This window comes from Cnephaeus nilssonii, assembly GCF_951640355.1.
Source record: "Cnephaeus nilssonii genome assembly, chromosome: X".
NCBI classification, from domain to species: Eukaryota; Metazoa; Chordata; class Mammalia; order Chiroptera; family Vespertilionidae; genus Cnephaeus; species Cnephaeus nilssonii.
Window position 1 is genome coordinate 65103740 of NC_137071.1, and position 21402 is coordinate 65125141.

General features: G+C 39.0%; 1 pseudogene across 1 annotated transcript in view; it reads right to left on the reverse strand.

The window, feature by feature from the left end:
* The window catches only part of LOC307095322 (ATP synthase subunit O, mitochondrial-like), a 71724-nt pseudogene that overhangs the window by 13679 nt on the left and 36643 nt on the right, over nucleotides 1–21402 (reverse strand). Inside the window, exon 5 of the transcript in view lies at nucleotides 10527–10701. The product of the transcript in view is annotated as an ATP synthase subunit O, mitochondrial-like (transcript). The remainder of the gene's footprint in view (nucleotides 1–10526; nucleotides 10702–21402) is intronic.

A 21402-nucleotide genomic window follows, 5' to 3' on the forward strand; every position in this document is an offset into this window, starting at 1 on the left:
AGAGTATCAATGCTTAAACCTAAATACACTTCCATGTCTCAGAATGGTGAAATAAAAAGTTCATGTCTAAACACTTTTTTCTTGTCAACCACAACTTTATATATGGGTGTGTGTGTGTGTGTGTGCACGCATATACATGTATATTTATGTTATTTAGATCTGAGCAGAAGTGTGCAGATTTCTCCTCACTATTGTTTGTGCCCTAAACATGAAAATGTCTGACATTACTGCTAAGGATCATGAGGCAAGAAAGGGAATGAATAGCCCTTTAAGTGTAATGGCATTTTTAGGGAATATGTGGAAAGTGATGTGGACTCAGGTTGTGTTGTTTATGAGAAACAAAAGAGAAGTCAAAATACAAGATGAAAGTGGGAAGACAAATTTTCTTGGTTGATTTCCCACCCCCCACCCCCATGCTTCTGTTTTGAGAAATTGTTTCCCAAACTCTTAGCCAGTTCCTACATATCTGTCAGTGTGAAGAGAGCAACTAACTAGTAGCCAGAGAGGAACTTCTAAAATACCTTAAAATGTAATCCATCAAAAGCACTGAGTCTAAAAACACATGAACAGCCCGGTCGGCATGGTTCAGTATTTGACTGTTGACCCATAAACCAGGAGGTCACGGTTTGATCCCCTGTCAGGGCACATGCCTCTGTTGAGGGCTCAATCCCCAGTAGGGGCCATGCAGGAGGCAGCCGATCAATGACTCTCTCTCATCATTGATGTTTCTATCTTCCTCTCCCTCTCTCTTCTCTGAATTCAATAAAAATATATTTAAAAAAATAAAAATAAAGAAAAAAAAAACTAACCCATTATTCTGTTGCATGTTCTGTTTAGCCATGTTTAGTTGTTCAAATAAACATTTTTCAGAGCCATGTGATCCATAGAGATGAAAATGGAATGTTGGACAGTAGAAGTGACCATATGCTAGGAGGGCCAGCTGGAAGGCTTGCTGCAGAAAGTAAGCCTCCACTCAAATTTTGAGGCAAAGGCAAGGTTTGGCAGAAAAGCAGATGCTGATGGCATTTAATGATAGGAGAAGAGCACATCTGTGCACCAAAGAGAGAAAGTAGCTATTTGGTAATGGTTAGAGGACTAAGCAGTATGTTATGGGAGAGGACAGTGAATGGGTTCAAAGAGAGACAATGGCTAAAAGGCTTCTGTCACTTTGGCAAAATTATTATGGTCTCTGTGACTGCCCACCTCTCTTGGTGGCAAAGGTGTCCTTGTCGGACTGAAAAAGTTTCCGAAGTTAACTGTCTTTGAAGGCCATTAGGATATATTGATCTGTGTTTTGCACCAGGAACTTGCTCCTGTAATTTAAATGTTTGTCTTCCCCAAAAGCATGTTGAAATCCCAACCCACAAAGATGACAGCATTAGGAGGTGAGACCTTTGGGATGGGATTAGGTCATGAGGGCAGAGCTCTCATGAATGAGATTAAGGCCCTTATACAAGAGGCTCTAGAAGGATCCCTTGCCCCTTCCACCATGTGAGGACACAGCAAAAAGGTGCCAACTATGAACCAGGAAGAGGGACATCACCAGAAGGCAACTGTGCTGGCACCTTGATTTTGGACTTTCCAGCCTCCAGAAGGGAGAGAAATTTCTGTTGTTTTTAAGCTACACAGTCTCTGGTATTTTGTTACAGAAGTCCAAACGTACTAGGCCACTTACTAAGTGACACGTTAGTATATATGCAGTGAGCAACTCCAGAGCTTTAGCAGATAAAGTCTTAATGGCTGTGACTGAGTTAATGTGACTCTAAACCTTTTGGAATACTCTTAGGAAGGCGCTTGCCTACAGAGAAAGTTGCAAAACAAGGCTCTTGGGTAGGACTCATTTTTTATAGCTGAGCCTATGCGACACTTGAGAAGGAAAGAAGATAAATGTCTGTCAGACTGTGCTTATAAAGAGGACAGGCTACCCTGGCCAGGTGGCTCAGTTGGTTGGAGCGTCCTCCCATGCATGAAGGGTCAGGGGTTTGATTCCCAGTCAGGGCACATACCTAGGTTGTGGTTTTGACCCCTGTTGGCATCCAATTGACATTTCTCTCTCACATTGATATTTCTCTCCCTCCCCCTCTCCCTTCCTCTCGCTCTCTAAAATCAATTCAAAAAAAGAGGACAGACTTTTTAAATCTGGTTTGGAATGTTGGTTTGTTGGTTGGTTTTACAAAACACAATAAACTCTTTGTGTGCCTATCTGTCGGTTTGCTTGTTTATATACTAGCTTAGTCCCAACAGAGTTTAAAGTGGTTGTGTTTACTTTGTTTCTTAATGTGTCTGATTTAAATTCACGTTGCCAACCTCTGTAGAACCAAGATTCCACCAGACTCTTCTAGGATCACTGGAGATTGATTGCATGTGAAGCATTCCACCCTCTCCTCAGCCCTCCTTTTCTGCTGCGACTTTTTGTACTTTGTTCTGAAAGAATACAGACACCTCATTGTTGTAGTATCTCAGCCTGATTATATTGTACATGGAATAATCACGGGGCTAATCAGGCTGCTTCGCTCCATGGCTGCAGCTATCAGCAGCACACAGCAGGGCCTGACAACCCCTCCCAGAAAAGAGCTTACCAATTAACCTTCAGTCACATTGGATCGAAGACTGACATTCATTATTTTAATGAAAACAGTAAGAAAGGGCACTATTGAGACCCTTGAAAACTAACCCATTATTCTGTTGCATGTTCTGCTTAGCGATGTACAAAAAGCAAGCTCAGGATCAGAAAGACAGGATGCTGTGCTGGCAGGCGGCATAAAGAACAGCTGCCCACGGCCCCGCACTGCTCACAAACCATCTCTGAAAGCTTTTGTAACCCTTGGCTACAGAAGAGGCTGAAAGATGCTTGTACCTCAGGAGTGAACTATTTCAAGATTACTGAAGGAACACCCTGCACACGAAATATATTACCATGGCCTTCTTTTAACTTCTTTTTCCTGTGACTCATGTTCTGTTTCTTCCAGAGGCTTCACTTTGGTGATATGCTGCATCTACACTTCGCACTGGACTCAAACTTTTTGGAGCAAGAGTTACTTTATCTATTGATAAATCTGACAGAGTTAATAAATATTCTTTTCCTTTTTTGCAAAACTATTGTGGAAATAGCATGAAAACCTCCTAATAGATATAGAACTTTTAAAGAAAATTCTCTTCATTCATGCTTAAAGAATCAAACGTATGCACCTAGCCATTCATTTTACAGACATTCACTGAGAGTCTACAATGTGCCAGAAACCATGCTACATTCCGTGGCCATAGCCATGAAGAAGTTGGAGGTCCCTGCTTTTGAGAAACTCACTGTTTTAAATCTTGGGAGGATGTGGTTGGTTCCTTCTAGCTACTTTATGTGAAACACCACCATCTGGGCGAGCCTGGGCCTCTGATAGAGTTCAGCGTGGTCAGCTCTAGTTCAAAGCCCACTTATGTGGGGACACCAGTAGACTCAACTGCTTATCGAGTCATGGAAATTAGCTTAGAATTTAAATTAAAAATCATGCAAATGATTCAAAGGCATAAGGTAAATCCAAATAATAGGCCCCAGCTAGAAATATAATGTCTTGGTTTGTTTTCTTAATTTTTCATGCATTATTGCAGCATATTTTTTCTTTCAATTATGCATAAATGTAAGCACACAGACTAATTAGCAAAGGCACAAAAGGGATGTGCTGTGGCACAATCCAGCTCAGTCTAACCTTTTCAAACACTGAGCCTCATCTCTCTTGTGTACAGAGAACTACAGGAACTTTCTTTGGGCACATTCCAGAATCTGCCCTGGAGCCCAGCCCAGACTCTGTTCTTGTTGAATAGCTGAGCTGTAGAGAGGAGTAACCATGTTCAGTTTCAAGGTAGGAGGAGAGGAGACACATTTCCTTGTCTTTCTTTTTCTGCTTCCATAAACCTTGATTAGATTTAGTTTATGAGAGCCTGCTCTCCAATCCACTTGAACATGAAATCAAGCAGAGTACATTTTCAAACTTATCACATTCCTTAACAAATATTTTTGGCATATAAGTAATATACATATTGTTAGGAATACTTGGAATTTAGGGATTACCCTGTCTCTTCTTATTCAAACCAAATGGCATTTGATCTCAAAGATTTTTAAGAAGAAATTTGAAGTAATTAATCTATTCATAGCATACTGTACAGGTCAGAATGTGATTTTATTCTCAGGACCAGGATTCATCTCAATAATTGTACATTCCAAGTTCTCCTGGATCATTTTTCCAATGGGACTTTTTTTTTTTAACCAATTGCAGTGTAGCAGTTAAGAGCACAAATATTAGGGTTGGGATGTTGGGTTCAAATCACAGACTTAACACTTACTGTCTGTGACTTTGAGAAAGTTGTCTAAGGTCTCTGTACCTCAGTTTCTGTATTTGTAAGTTGCCAGCACTATTTGGCTTCCACTAGAATGAAGCCTACTCAAGGAATCTTTGTTTTGTTCACTGTTTCCCAAATGCATTAAACAGTGCCTGTTGCAATGTGGGAGATTGTTTGCTAAATGAAGAGAACCTAACTCTTGAGGTCATTATGAGGATGACATGAATGAATACAAGGAGAGTGGTAGAGCCTGGCACACAGTAAACCCTCAATAAATGTTAAGCTACATCAAAATCATACTCTCACACTTGAATGCGAATGAGCAGGATTTCTGCTCAGTTTGGAAGGAAGTTATAAAAATCATGGCTTTACAAGGAAATGGCAGGAAGCTCTGGAGTCAGCTCTGCAGCAGCCTTGTCATGGTGGCAGGACTCGGGGAGATGTGAGGTGGGGCTGTGAGTGTGCAAGCCTCAGCAAGTAGGGTCCACTGCAGGCTGCCTATCACTTAACCTGTCTTCCTCTCTTCCTCCCTTTCTCATTTCCTTCAAAGAGAAAACAGTATCTTCTAAAAATAGAGAACAATATAGGTGCATTGTGAAATGTTAAAAAGATAAAGAATATGCCATCTATAATCAACTTGTAGCATTTTGTGTATTTTAACCAGACTATTGTATATAATTATGTACACACCCACCCACACGCACATAAATATATATGTGTGTATATACCTATACGTACACGCATATATAGGACACACTACACATATTTTAACTTAATACTTAAGAATCTTTTTGTGTAACTGAATACAAATCTATAATATGTAACTTTTATAATTGAATTTGTTTTTATAGAATTGCATTAGTTAGCACCATGGAGAATGAAGAGTGTAGATTTTAGCTTGAGTTCAAAGAGAGTGTCTGGAAAGGGATAGAAACCCTATGAAGCAATGTTTCAGAGAGTCTGATGTATCCCATGGTTACCACTGAGAGATTAAATTGGCTAAGAAATTTTTAACATTTCTCATCCCCAGGTTTTGGGGGTTACTCTCCTTCATAAACTCTCCAAACGTGTGTTCTAATTTTCATCTAAGTGATAAATATTATTTATTGAATAGTTATTGAGGTAGGCATGGTATTAGATGCTTTATGGGGGTTTATATAATCCTTTCAGCAACACCTGAAGAGACCTATTATTATCTCTATTTTACAGAAGAGGAAATAGAAGCAGTCTGTATTTGCAAGCACTCTGGGTAGGGGGTGTACAAAATGTATGAGATGCCCATGGCTTGCCCTTAAAAACCTGAGATAATTATAGTAGTTACTGCTTGGGGCTATAGTAAGGTTTGAATGAAATCATGGATGTAACACACTATGTGTGTATCATGCCAGGGACATAGTAAATGCTAAATAAATCTTATCAATGATAAGGAAGGGGATGAGCATGATTACAATGGTGATTATGGTGAAGAAGATGATGTTGGCTTGATGTAAGGGAAGGGTGATAGTGAAAAGGTAGGAGACCAGTGCATCCTCCCTGAGAGTCTATGGACTCTGGCCCGAAGCAAAGGGTTAATTGACTAGACATTGGATTCTCCTTTCCTTGTGGGGCACTAGTAGTATTTCTATCAGGAGAGATATCCATATCGATGCCAAATACCATAGGAGGAGGGAATTCTTATGCTTCTAACCTGCAAAATAACTTTGGCAAATGTCCCCCACCCCTTTCAATTGAAGGTCAAAATTGAACTTTCAAAACATTCTTAATTTTTTTTCCAATATGCTAGTTTATATGACTAATTTTTTTCTTGCTCAATTTTAACAAGGTAGGGATTTGGGAATAGAGTTAATTAAAAGAAATACACATTTATTACCATACTAGTAGCGCATTTGCACGAAGATTCTTGCAATAGACCTTCATTCACCTGGCTGCCTGCACCAGTTTTCTGCCGGCACCGGGGACCCAGGCCTTGGCTGTGGCCACCGCCTTCTGCCTTCTTTCAAGGTCGGGGCTTGCCCGAGGCTTTCCCGGCCTTGGGCTCGGCCGCACCCAGCTTCCCTGCCACGGTTTCCTGGTGGGCGTGGTTGGTGGGCGTGGCTTGGGCGTAGCGAAGGTGCAGTCAATTTGCATATTTGTCTATTATAAGGTAAGATTGTAACACTCTAGGTACTGCTTAATTAAAGACTAAAATTTTTTTAATTAGCATATGACACTTTATATTTCTAGACAAAAGAGAATGTGCTGAGTTTAGAGGAAAGGTAAATGAACTTGAAGTTCAGAGATGTCCTTAGACAGAAAATGACCCAGTGAACTTGGGTAAGTTATTCAGCATCTCAGAGCTTCAATTTTCTAATTTTTCAAAATATAGTTTATAACAGCAATGCCACATCTTTGCATTTCTCTTTATGGTGTGCAAAGTAGCCATATGTATGTTCTCTTCTTTTGATCCTTAAAATGACCCTGAATGAGGTCGGGCAGGCATTATTATCCTCCTTTAAAAAATGAGGAAAGTGAGGTTTAGCAAGGTTAAGTGAATGTCCAAGGTCACAGAGCTAATAAGTGTTACACTGAGGACTCAAAACCCTGCTTTCTATTTTGCATATGATGTTTGCTTTACATTATACATCCAAGTTCTCCCATAATAAGCATGGCGAATAAAAGACAGACCCGTGTTCTAAATTCAGTTTTCTCACACAAAAAGCTTAATGATATTGGACAGGACATATTGCTTCACCAGACCTTCATTTCCTTGTTCATAAAATAAGGGGATTATTCATTTTTGCAGGGTTTCTGCAGAGTATGCTCCATCACCACTTGCATGAACGAAGGAACCTAAGCAGAGATAGGTAAACTGCTTTGGTCAACATTGCATAGTAAGTGATAGAGAGAAGCTGCTTTAGTCTCCAGAATGATGTAACCTGCCTAGCAAGAGGTAAGTATCTACACAGTTCAAAAGAAGAAAGAAAGACAGGAATACACTATAAACATGCTGCAGAGCACAGTGAAATCTACTTCCTCACTGCAATAACAGGCAAAGAGGAGGAATTCCCTATCATCCCACAGTTTATAATAATCCCCTTCCTAAGAAATTCTCTACAACAAGATGACAAGGATGACAGACACCTTGGGGATATTAGTCTACAGAACAGTGGTTCTCACCAGTGGTTCTCACATTTTTTAAAAAGCCATAAGCAAGTGTCTTAAAAGGGAGAATATGTAGATAATTGTGTTGGCTTACATAGACTGTGTGCTTTGTCCCCATATTTAGAGGTAGTGGTGCTGCTGCTGATAATGGAGATGATTGTTAATGAATAATCCATGCATGACATGGAATGGGCACCTACAAGGCACATTTTTTTAAGAAGTTAATTTTGCCTTTAATTAGCATTTCATGTGAGCACACGCTGTGCATTCTCTGTGCCTAAGAAGCCACCCCCCAGATGATATGCACACCCATTCTCTCTCTTGTTAATTCCTCCTCATTCTTCATAGTTCAGTTCAATAATCACTCTCCTCCAGGAAACCTCCACTGAGGTTTCATCTAGTTCTTCTCTTTCACAGAAATCTATTGTTTTAACCAGCACAACAACCATTCTGCTTTTGGGTTTTCTTGAGAACTTCCTTCTCCCCATGCATGCAGGGCTGATAGGACTATTAATCAAGGTGATCTCCTTTTACTTAAACAAGTAATGGAACTGTGACCTGCCCGAGGTCACCCGACTCTCCCTTACAGAAATAGTTACCTCAAGCAACATTGTGGAGAAGGAAAATCAGGCCAATTCATTGAAGACCTTGTGTGTTTATCCTGGCTGCCTGGATGCCTGCAGTGGCTCTGCTTCCTGTCTCACCAGCCCCTGGTTTATCAGTCATTCCATCTTTACACTGAGTTACCTCACATCTTCTAAATACTTCTCATGTTTGCTTCTGTTAACCCAAATAAATGTTGGCTGCTTGCTTCCAAAGAACCTAATCGTACCTCTCTGTTATGTGGTTTATGGTACATGCTCCTTTCCTTAATAACACTTATTTTACTTTGTAAGTATACATTCTGTTTGGTTATGTGGTTTATGTCTGCACCCTCACCAGGCTGTGAGCTCCAGGGAAGCAAAGAGTATATCCCCAACACTTACAACAGTGTTTAGCACTTTCTAGTAATTTCTTACATTTTCTTTTGATTTAATGAATGAATAATTGAATGAAATTTCAGGTTCACATTGCTCTCTACTGCTTCTTAGAATGGTGACCCCCAACATAGCATGCTCTCCTTAATGTCTCTTATTTTCAGCCTCTCTTTTTCTCAATCCCTTGCTTTCTCTCACTCTCTCCCTATCTCCTTTCTCTCTCTTTTCCCAATTTGCAACTACACCGATGTCCTCAGGATTGGATTTCTCTCTTGTCATAAAACCCTTCTCTAACTCTCTTACTTCCAGGAAAAAGCCTAAGGCCTTTCATGATCTTAAGCCTGATCACCTATGTTGTGTTATGTTCTGTATTAACTCCACTTATATTTTCAACTCTGGGCATGTTCCTGAATCCCCCATGCTCTCTCACATCTCTATTCTTTTGAATCAACTCTCATCTCTTCCTGCAATAACTTTTTTTAAAAATTGATTCATAGAGATAGGAAAGGAGAGGGAGAAAGAAACATCGATGTGAGCGCCATACATTGAAGAGCTGTCCTCCTGCACACCCACCTACCTGGGGTGGAGCCAGCAACTCAGGCCTGTGCCCCACCGGATTGGAATAGGCAACCTTTCCGTGCAGGGGAGGATGCCCAACCAATTGATCCACACTCATCAGGGCTTCCTACAATGACTTATTTCCCCTTCTCCTTCAGTCCTTAGCCCTATAGTTTCTTCCTCCATAAAGTTTCCCCCCATCACAAGGTCCACCTTCAACTAATCTTAGACTAGCCAAGATGACCTTGCTTTGTGTTCTCAAGCTCACTCTGCACAGCTTTATTCTTACATTTGTAAGTTATTTACTTTATTGTTTTGATTTGTTTATTTGTTCACTGACTCCCTCTAAAAAAAACCCTCAAGAGCAGAGATCATCCCTTTTATCTGTTATCTCCTCAGAACCCAGCATATCAAGTACTTTATAAATGTTCCTTTAAAAAATGACTAAATGTAAGATTGAATCATTCTACCAACTGAACTCCTCACTGAAGTTTTAGTATCACACTTATAATCTTCTCATAGTATTTATTGATTTCAATTTTTCATTATAGATATCTATATACATGTCTCATTTTCACTGTTTTTTTTAACTCCTTGGAAATGAAGTCTATATCTTCTTCATCTCTCTCTCTATATATATTCTGCAGCACTGGCATACTTCCTGGCCTATAATAAGTGCACAACAATTACTTGTTGACAAAAGTGAATGATGAATCAAGCCATGCTACAATGCTGATGCTTTAATATTATACAGTAAGTCCTCACTTGATGTCATTTGATAGATTCTGTGACTTTAAGCAAAACGACACATAATGAAACCAATTTCAGGCTAAATGGTATAGGCTAAATTGATATAAACAACGGTATCTCATCAATGTTACAAATTGAACAAAGTGAATGAAAAGACATTGTTTGAGGACCTGTTGTATTAAAATGAACAGATGAAATATTCACATTTCACAAAAGACTTAAGATGACAGTGATTTATTTTTAAAAGGAATGGATTGCAAACATGAGATTACAGATTGGTTAAAATAGAAAGAGAGGATGGGAAGCCTTTCATGAGAGTCCTTAAATTTTATCACATGGCAACTATCATTTCGCCCTAAATAAGTCCAGTAACTTTGAAATGAGATAGTTACCTGAAATATCATGTTATACAGTGATACCCAGACTGCCTCCGCCACCACAAGCTTGCCCACGCTTACCATGTTGTTCATGGGACCAAGTCCTTTTGGGTGTATCTGAATCCATACACTAACAGTTATAGGATTGGAATCCTCATGTCCGTGAGGAGCCATATTTTAGTTAGGATCTGGTTTGTGTTTAGCAACAGACATTGAAACAGTTTCTGGTCTTTCAGTCTTTAAAGATAAATGTGCTTTTGCCTATAATAGCAGGCAAATCATGCTCGTTCTTTTCCATTTCTCTTTTGTAACCAAGTACCTGTATTAACAAATCCCTCACGGATTTACATCCACCGCAGTCAATTCAGGTTGGTTTGACCACTGTGAGACTCACCTGAAGCAACGTGGTGTGCAACCACCGAGCGATGACCGAGTGAATAGAGCCTTGGTATACCCTTCCTCTCAGTAAGTTCTTGATGCAGATTCGAAATTGGTAAGTGCTCTTCACTCTCAAGCACAGAATGCAAATCACTCCGCACAGTAAGCCACTGGCTGGATTCTTCTTCAAACTATTTAAAATGATTCCAAACAATACTTAGTGCAGTCTGTACCTGAGGAGCAGAAGCTACAGTATATATTTAATTCCCTTCCAAGAAAACTAACCTTGCTGATGGAGATTAAGAAACTCCTCTAATTCCCATTTTGCTTGTTGCCAGTCTTGGGAGGGTTCTTCGGCCATTCACCTGAGCTCTGGTGCATCAAGTCAGAAGAAGCAGAAAAGTGTAACTCTTAGGCTTGCTCCATGAGGGGAGGCAAATCTTCTAGACAGGGGAGAAAATCTTCTGATCCCATCAGTGTGTTGTCTAATATTGATTTACCAAGTTTTAAAGCTATGTCATCAATAGAAAAGTTTGGACTACGCCTCTCTATGGAGTGATTGATGACAGGGATCCACTCATCATTGCAGAGGCATCGCCCTCTCTGAAGATTGCTACTATAGCAGGAACACCAGTGACTCCCCAGTTACCAGGTAAGTGGGTATGAAACTTAAGTTTAATCAGTCAGTCTCTTAAAGCGTGCTGATGAATAAAGTGGCCAGATTGCCATTGTAGGTATGTTGGTGTTACTAGTAACTACTGGATAGCTGTTATCTCCCTACTCTCTCCTCCCTTTTTATTGATTCAGCAAGTAGTTTCTTCTAGAACTACTTTTGCAGTTTCAATCATGGAATTATTTATCACGAGTTTTTCCTTTCTTCCACCAAATTAATTTTTTATCAATACATCATTGAATGGAGAGTTTTCATTTGTCCAATTAATACAAACATAACACATAGATGAAGCTAAGTTGGTTTTACCAGTAGAAGGAGGGCCAAAAATTTGGCAGTTAGTTGAGCTGCCCATATATATAACACCACCACTGTTTCATGAAAACAACTTGATAAAGTACACACAGAGCTTATGAACTTTTTGAGCATCACCTTCTTCACCAGTCATGAGCAGTTCCATTAGTGAGTATGTTTGAAATCTGATATCTGCTGCCACTTGTAATACTCTCTTAACAGTGGTAGTTCCATTTGTTGTACACATGAGAGACAGGTATTCATCTTGATTGGTACGCAGCCAATCTTTTCATACAAACAACTGTAAGCCTACCCTTCCCCACCCACCCTGTATGTTGCAACTTGGAAAACATAGATACCAACTCATCAGAACAGAAGCCAGTCAGAACCCTGGAAAAGGGTCTTGTACTAGCACCTCTAATGCTCAAATTTGCTAGGCCCTACCCCTTTAGTTACAGAGCCCTAGGGAGGATGGGGGCTGTGAAAGAGAGGTATAGGTCCTTCCTTGGCATGGTAACGGGGTGGCACTTGGGCAATGCAGGGCAGCAGCCATTTAGGAACTGGTGTGAAGTATGTTATTATTTAAGCATCCTGTATGATGGAATGTGTGTGCCAGCTGAATATAAACCCTGCCCTGGGACTTAACAAAAAAGAGGCAAAAGGAAGGAGCAGAAAGTGAAACAGCAGAAGAAAACAGCCAGCATTCAGTAACAGAGTGAAGTCATCAGAAGATGATTAATCCCTAAATTATAAATGCTTAACAACCTACAATGAATCAGACAGCGTTTTCTAGAACAAATGAATTTGATAGTTTTCTAGCTCTTAACTGGTAATTTCAGTGTTTTTTTTTCTCCCAGGGCAGGAAGTATCTCACAATGTTTAACCTTTTTAATGTGTTTTTCTTTTAGTCTCATACTATCTTCAAAGAAATATCATGCTTTCATTTTACATTTTTAAATGTTATGTACCTTGTTTACACACCATAATACAATTCCTCATGCACCAAAATTGCTTTCGCAAATGACATTTGAGTGGTAATAGCCTTTTAGCAGAAATCCACATTTTTTTTTATAATTCCCTATAATGCAACGATTGTACATCCTCTAAATAAGATACGTGCCACCACAGGCAAGGTTAGATTGCCCTTATCTTATAGGGCTGAGCCGAGTTTCCATGTTTTGTATCAGATAAGCACTCTGTAAAGGCCCTACAACACTTCATTCAGTGGCAGTATTTCCCCAAATGTGTAACTACATGCAGTGCACAACAGGTTGAGAAAACAAAAATTGCATTTTAAAAATCTGTGGTTGAAATTCTATGTTCTTTGCAACTGATATCACCACCTGGAGGGTTCAAATAGGTAATAAACCTGTTTGAGCAAAAGTGTAGCAAATACCTCTGTGTGGAGAAAAGAGCTCTGCAAGGGAGCCCAGAGGGCTTCAGGCAATTCTCATGTAGCAAAATCCCACTTAAAACAAACCTCCCCTTCCTCTTGGGATCTCCTGTAATCCTGGGATTAGATAGATCAGTACTGGCAGTGGTTGCTCTTTGCTCAGAGAATTTGCTCAGGTTGTATGGAGCTCAGTCTTTTTTCCTTCAAATTTCAAAATCAAGTATTGAGAGCATTTTACTTATTAATGAATTTCTCAAGGTGGTCTCTGATCCATGATTTGACTTTGTATTCTCCAGAGGCAAACTTGAACCCCAAAGGCTTTAATCTCATCAGTTCAGGATGAACAAGGTAAATTTTGCCTCTAGTCTCTCTCATCCACAAAACTGTGAGCTTTTTTTGAGACAGAGGCATCCCCTATTTTCGCTTTGAATCCATACTGTCAGTCATAGTGGCCACTCTGATAAATAAATATTGAATAAATATTTGAAGCATGAATGAATAAATGACCTGAAGTGTTAAGGAAAATGGCTAATATGTGAGAGCTCACTTGTTTTATTTGTTACTGTATGGAATTAGCTTATATTTTGTAATCTATGTAATCAATTACTTATAAACTTCTGGGAAAATATTACATGTTGATTTCAATCTTTAAAAACATAGATATCACTTTATATTTTTCAAATGCCATAGTTCTTTTTATGGAAAAGATGAGACAACTAAGAACACTCTTGCCCAGCCAGTTTGGCTCAATAGTTGAGAATTGACCTATGAACTGGGAGGTCGAGGTTCAATTCCTGGTCAGTGCACAGGCCTGGGCTGTGGGTTCAATCCCCAGTGTGGGGCATGCAGGAGACAGCCAATCAATGATTCTCTCTCATCATTGATGTTTGTATCTCTCTCTCCCTCTCCCTTCCTCTCTGAAATCAATATATATATATATATATATTAAAAAGAACACTCTTATGTTTGTATAATTGAAAATTTAAAGAAAAAGTATGGTATTTTCCCAAAATGATTTGTGATGTTGGAATCTCCTTGCTCTCCCAACTGCCAAAACCTTGGTTTATTGACCTGTTATAGGGTCTATCAATGTTAATTTTACTTACTAGTACACTAGGTAACCAGGAAGTATTTTATTTTCATGTGTTAATACTTATCTATTATATGTGCATAATATAAAGAAGTATTAACTACTGCAATGGGAATTTCTCAAATACCTGATTTATATGTGTAGTACATTAAGCAGATATAAATGCTATGCATTTTTCATAAATTCAAAAGATTTCAGAGTCAGGAAGATTTGAATTACAAATGCTTTTTTGTAGCTTCCTTCTTAAAACCTCCAAGAGACCTACAACATGTAACACTCATCCCATTCCTCTAAGATGAAGTAGGAGAAAGATATTAAAAAGAGTCTCTGTTCCGCCTTCTACGATCATTACTTTATTTTCCAGAAGTGTATCCTGTTCCAGTAAGACAGATATGTCCCATTGATCTTAGAAATATGTTGTTCCATGGCTGCAATTTCTTTCTCTGAAATCATCTTCTGGTATTTTAAATTTATTACCAATTGGCCAGTGCAGTGTGGTTTTCAGTTGCTGAAAATTTAGAGTCCATTACAATACTGAGGTTTGGAGTAATTTCCTGGACTATATTTGGTGCCAAAGTCCCTACAAACTGATTTTTGTCACTCTTTTGGCTGCCTGTCCCAAAAGGAAAAAAATCTGTCTTTTTGTTTGGGTGGATCTGATACAAGGAATACTAGCTAGAGATATCCTTTGTCAAGATTGTAATCATCTGTCTTGTAAGGGAGAAATTTGAGGCCCAAACATTAAAACACACCTGAAAACAACAACAACAGAAATCTGCGTTCACTCTGTTCTATTGCTTCATTTGCTCTTGGACATTAAGGCAACGTCACTGTTGCTGTTGTCATGGGAATGTGGGTCATGGGGAACAAAGCTCAAGCTCATTTTATAACAGGATAAGAAACAATTTTTCCCCTGGAAGCAAATTATTCATTTTCCTAACCACTCACAACTGTTGACCTAGTGGATCTAGTTCCAAAGAGGACATCATCTTTAACAGATGAAAGCTCCAAAGACACCCCTTTCAAACGGACCAGTGTAGCAATCCATGGTCTGTTGAGAAGGTTAATTTTTCTTAATGACAGTTTCTTCCAAAATCTAGGATTAATCTGTAAAACAATAGTGTTCTTACTCTTGAGTTGTTTTACTAGCATTTTGATCAAAATTACATGAAGGTCAGAAGACATCTGGAAGAAAGGTTCACTCACTTACACTTGGCTACAGACCCTGACATTCTTGCTACAGTCATTCAGTTTGGCCAAATCGGTTAAGTCTTAGTCCGAGGATCCATTAGAACACCAGCTCTCTGAAAGTTAAAGGAATAGCTCTCTCCCTTACCCTGCTCTTCTAGGATTGGGCCTATGGCTGACATGCTTTCTAAAGTGCTTGGGTAGGTAATCAACTCCAGCACTGTTCAATGTGTCTGATAATGTCATGGGTCTACACATACATTTTAACACTCACTTAACTACTTGGATGGATGGACTAGAACTCTTTTCCTTGCACTAAGTTGGGTACTAAAATAAATAAGATCCTATATCTATGAAAATATGTACACACTCCTACATTTCTTGTATTCTGTATTTCATTATAGCAACACATCTGAAAAAATCAATTTATTCTTCACCTGCCTATCACGAGCTGGATTAAGGATTTATAAGAATTGATGACAGCACTTGCAAAGCATGGAGCATTCCCTGACTCCTGCTCTCACTTCAGTTCTTTTTGAGCAAAGACAGAATACTGATTTCCATTTTTTTAGTACTGTCAAGGAAATGTACTTTTAAATGTTTTGCTTTAAAATGTGAACGTGATTGCCATTACTATACAAATGTATGTGGCACTACTGGCATAGTTCAGTTTTTAGCACATAATGCACACTCCTGATGTAGCAACTTAAATAGTTTATTTTTTAAGAGCTTTCCATTTTACCTTTAAGCTTGTGTTACATAAGCTTAATAGACTCCCTCAGCTTCCTGATGGAGAGAATCCACCAGGTGAATAGCAGTAAGCTCATGAGCTTTGAAGGGCTTAGTTTGCCAGACTGCAACTCCAGCTGGCTGTTTGGCATTGCACTATTCTGTATGCACTGATTTTAATGCCTCAGAGCTCTGATAATATTTATTGCAGGATGAAATGTCTTTTGCCCCTGCCCTCCCCCTTTCTTTTGGCATAAATACAGTAAGTTAAGCTTTAACTAAGGTGATGCCTGCATTAAACTGACAAATCCAAATACTTGAAATTTAAGATTGCATTTACGGATTTCATCTACAGTATACCAGCATCGAAATGTCAGTGACAGTAAGTCACAGCCAGGAGAAGTTTCTATGGGTTTGAAACTTTCGGTTCAGGTCATTGCTATGTTATCTAGCACTGGTCAGAGCAGCAGGGCTGATGGGAATGCTGAGACTTAAATTCAGTGCTTAAATACTCCTTCACACTAGAGATTTACTCTGGCACATGGGAGGAATAAAGTATATCTTTAAGAGGAGTGTGTGTGTGTGTGTGTGTGTGTGTGTGTGTGTGTGCGCGCGCGCACGCACACACACACATCTGTGTGTCAAAGAAAGAAGGACAAAAGCTAGTGAGACAGATTGAACCAGAATCCATTTTAGCAAAAAGCATACGATAATCTGTGCTTTGCAGCCACAAATGCCAAATCCTTTGATTGCTTAGAAGCAATATTGAGATGTCCTCTATTTGTTTTTCTGAAGAAATAAAAAAGATGGCTATTTAATTTTGACTCAAATCTGCTTATTCTATTCTTGTTTTTTAAACATTTTTGCTTCTCTCATGTCTCTGAATGCCATGCACATTTTAACCACAAACTATTTCAAATGTCCATATACTTGGTTGTACTTATATATATTCTAAGATGTTCCTGAAAATACAGACTGCAAATGAACTATGCATCATTTTTCAAAATGTCATTTAAAAATGTTTCTATTATAAGGGATCACAGCTAGAGATAGCAAATAAATAGAAAAAATAAATTCCAAAAACAACTCTCAACTTGAGACTGTACCATCATCTGCTATAGTCACACCCACAGCAGCCTTTAGACGAGGAGCTCTGTAAAGTCATTGCATGAAGCAGGCTCAGTTCTACACTGCAACACTCCACAAGCAAGGATGCTCCTGTGGGAACAGCATGACATTCTACAATAATGGAACTGCTGTCAGCACAGCGTTGGGGTTATGGGGAAAGAAAGGAGTTATGACAGAGATTATATTTCACCTTATTCTTCCTCCTGGAACTATGAAAATTATATTGGAAGCAAAATGGGCAAACCCCAGGCCAGTGATTCTGTGAGAGTCTTAGCCATTCTTTGATAGAATGGTGTTAAAGAGTGGCCAGTGTTCCATTGCTGCACTCCATTCTGTTCCTTGGCCCCACACCTTCTTGATCCTACTTGTTCTTTTTCCTTTTCTCTTCCTCCCTCATGCCAACAAACAACAAAACAAAACAAAACAAAACAAAACAAAAAAAACACTAGAACTTTTGGGTGAGAAAACATTAAATTGTAGATAATGTTGATAGGGGAAATGATTTAGTTTCATTTTCCTGACTTCAGTGTTCTTGACATGGATCATCATATTGTAAAAGCACTAAAACAAAACCAAGTAGAACAAAGCAAACCCCAATTGTCCAGAAGACAATTTCATTTAATTAAGACCTTATTTAGTAAAGAAGAGCCTTCTGTAGAAAGGCTAGAGGGGAGGGAAATTTTGCCAACACAATAAAACAGGAATCTGAAGAAATCATGGGGTGGTTGGAAGGTGGGGATGGCTGCAGAAAAGAGAAACTTCAACAAGAGGAAGAAGGAGAGAACCAGGAAAAGAGATAGAGCGTTAAAAAGAAGACCACAGATGTCAAAGGATATTTATTTCTCTGACTAGAAGGGAATAAATGATATTCTTGCATCAAAACACTTAGTGCTTAGTATTATAACTTCCACTAAATATAGAAAATAAATTTTGCACATAGTTTTCCAGGATAAAAAATGAAGAGAGACAAAGGTTGACAATTTGTTAGCAATGAAAAAGCAATATATGTATATTCTTGTGAGCAGAGAACACCACTAGACCTAACCTTTTAAAGCATAGCATTTGGTTACTTTTAGAGGAATATGATACACTAGAGGCCTGGTTCATGAAATTCATGCATGGGGGGGGTCCCCTCAGCCCAGCCTGCACCCTCTCCAATCAGGAACCCTCAGGGGTGTCCGACTGCCAGTTTAGGCCCGATCCCCGGCAGTCGGACATCCCTCTCACAATCTTGGACCACTGGCTCCTAATCGCTCACCTGTCTGCCTGCCTGGTCACCTCTAACTGCCCCCCCTACTGGCCTTGTTGTCCCTAACTGTCCCCCCTGCCAGCCTGGTCACCTCCAACTGCCCTCTCTGTCTGCCTGGTCATTCCTCATGCCCCCCCCCCCGCCACCGCCAGCCTGGTCGCCCCACACAGCCTGCTGTTCAGTCATTTGGTCATCCCTCACTAACCCCCCTGCCAGCCTGGTCATAGGCAGCCATCTTGTGAGGGTGTGATAATCAATTTGCATATTACCTCTTTATTATATAGGATTTGCTTTGTTTTTAAATGATGCACTTGTTTGGCACATTGAAACAGGAGTCTCCCTGTGTTTAGAAAACTTGAAACTATTACTCAAATGTGAAGACATTCTTCTAGGTGTTTTCCTTAGAGTACAAGGCATATAGCAGTGTAGCACCAATTGTGAACTCTAGAATATGTCAAGCTCTATCAAATTTGAAAAAGGGATGGATAGGCTGTGTAATGGTACAAGTCAGTATCACAGTTATTTCATTCTAAATAAACAATCCAAAGTAACCGCCATATACTTGTTAATAAATAGGGATGGGGATAAGATAACATTACAGTTGTAGAAATAAGCTTAGATCATAAAACACATTCTTTTATATGATTCTCTCAACCATCTCGTGAGGTTCGCAGGACAAGTTATATTTTCTCTCTTCTAAAAGCAAAGAAACTGAAGCTCAGAGAGCTGAAATGACTTGACCAAAGGTAAAATATAAAAAGTAGCAACTGAAACTCAGGTCTCTAGTTGCAAATCCAATCCTTTTCCCATCAACTGCAATGCTCCTAAAATTATGGGAATCAAAATTATTTTGGTCAAATTTAGTGTGCTATCTATACATCCAGCCTGCAGATTTACAACAGAATCTAGGAAATACCTCAACTCTTCAGTAAATTTTAGTTTTCTTTCTAAGATCACTACCTTTCTGAATGCACCATCTACCAGACATCTAATTCTTGATCATTATCAACTCCTAGCAATATACTGCCATAGGTATGCAATAGGTGTTCAGAAAATATGTATGTCTTAATTATGATGTAAAAGACATAATTAATAATCAATCTAATAAGCTGCTTGTATTTCCATTTACTTTTCAATTTGACAGTGGGACTAGATTTAGGAATCTGAGATATTAAAACCACCCATAAGACACATCAATTTTATTGATATACGTTTATTTCTAGAGATGAATTATAAACTCTTTCCTTTCTTTAAATTTTCATTAGAGTACAAGGTACATAGCAGCATATAATTATAAGGTGCTCTAGATATTTCAAACACTATTAGCTGCTTTTGACTATAAAGTGCAAATTATTAAAAATTGTTTGGAAATAAATATCTCTATGACAAATGTCTGCAATACATGGGAAGAAGAAGAACACAGTATGAAAGCTAGAGTTTATGTATGGGCACATTCTATTTTTTTTCCCCCTAATGCATAAAGGCACACCAAACTCAAATTCAAGAATAGTTTTTCTTCTTTTTGTTTTTAAATAGGGACACTTATAAATGTGACTATTTTTCTTAAAATATAATACTAATCAAATTCAAAATATTTAATGTGAAATAAAACACTGATTTTGAAGGAAGCAATCTCAAATGGGACCTAGAAGTTTTTTTCATGCCATATAGTTCCTCTTAGACTTATGGCTATTAAGTGCAGTAGAAGACAAAAAGTCTCAAAATCAGTTTATTTGTTAACTGCAGGGAATTCCATAGAAATTGTGCCTTCCAAAATGTTATAGACAGAGAAGTAATGTCACAAAACCTTATCCATGTCTAGCATTTCTGCTAAAACCGAACAAAACCAAGATAAAACCCTCTCATAAGTTAGTGTAGCAATTAATCCTGAGCTGTTGTAACAAAGGCAGGGCAACTCCTTGTCACTTCTTTAGGTACCACACTTCATTGTTAGCATGAGAGAAAGAGACCTACATGTAGTGTTATAATTTAGTGCCAATATTTGCTTTTCTATCTTTTGCCTGGGACTTGAAGCTTTATGAGAGCAGGCATCACAGCTCACTTGCTCTCAACTTTATATCCGATACCTGACAGTGCATGGCACACGGCAGATGGTTACTAGGTATTTTCTAAAATAAATAAATATCAAGATAGAATAAGTTTAAAACTACAAGAATGCTTTACAGATACCCAGGAATCTCAAATATCCAAAACAGTGCCTTTCTACAATAGGCAGGAACGAATATAGTAAAGAGCCAAGAGCAGGTCATCGCCTTATATTGTGATTGGTTCGTTCCTCAATAGAGAATACATTTTATCAGTTGGGAAAAGTCAGTCTTCCAGGTACAAAATCTGAAAAAACAGAAGTCATGGAGAAAACATGAACAACCAGAGAAAGGGAAACAAAAGGCCAGAGGCAAAAAGATAATTGACATCACATTGCAGCATGCTCTGTAGTCTTCTGAGTCTGACAGCCATTTCATTTTCAGTAGTTTTCAGGAGGCCTGTAAACACAAAGGCTCTAGGCTCTTTCTCTTTGGCAATAGAACTGTGTGTGTGTGTGTGTGTGTGTGTGTGTGTGTGTGTGTGTGTCTGATGGTTGTGGCGGGGAGAATAAGGCTTCTCTATCTCCATAGTTTTTAGGTACATCACCGTGTCCCATTATAAACACATCAGCCATAGAACACTTTTTTTTTTTTCAACCTGAGGAGTTACAGGCTTTAAAATTTTTTTTATTGATTTTTAGAGAGAGGAAGGGAGAAACATCGATCAGTTGTCTCCCGCACACCCCAACTGTGCCCCGACTGGGGATCGAACCCACACCTGGGTATGTGCTCTGACCGAGAATCAAACCCGCCACCCTTTGGCGTATGGGATACCACTCCAACCAACAGAGCCACACCAGCCAGGGCAAGAGTTACAGTTTTTATGAAAAAGCACACTATGGTGCATTGTGATAAGTCTAAGAAACAGTGGATGATGTTCCAAATGCTACCAGCAAGTAAAAAAAGAGTTCAATAGCAACAGTAAAGATTTCTACAAAGCAAAACCATGACAGGAGAAGACTTCTTTAGATTTTGGTTCAACAATCAATTTTGTGGAAAGGTAGTCATGCTTCATCCAAAGGAGATCAGACTGCTGCACAATCTTT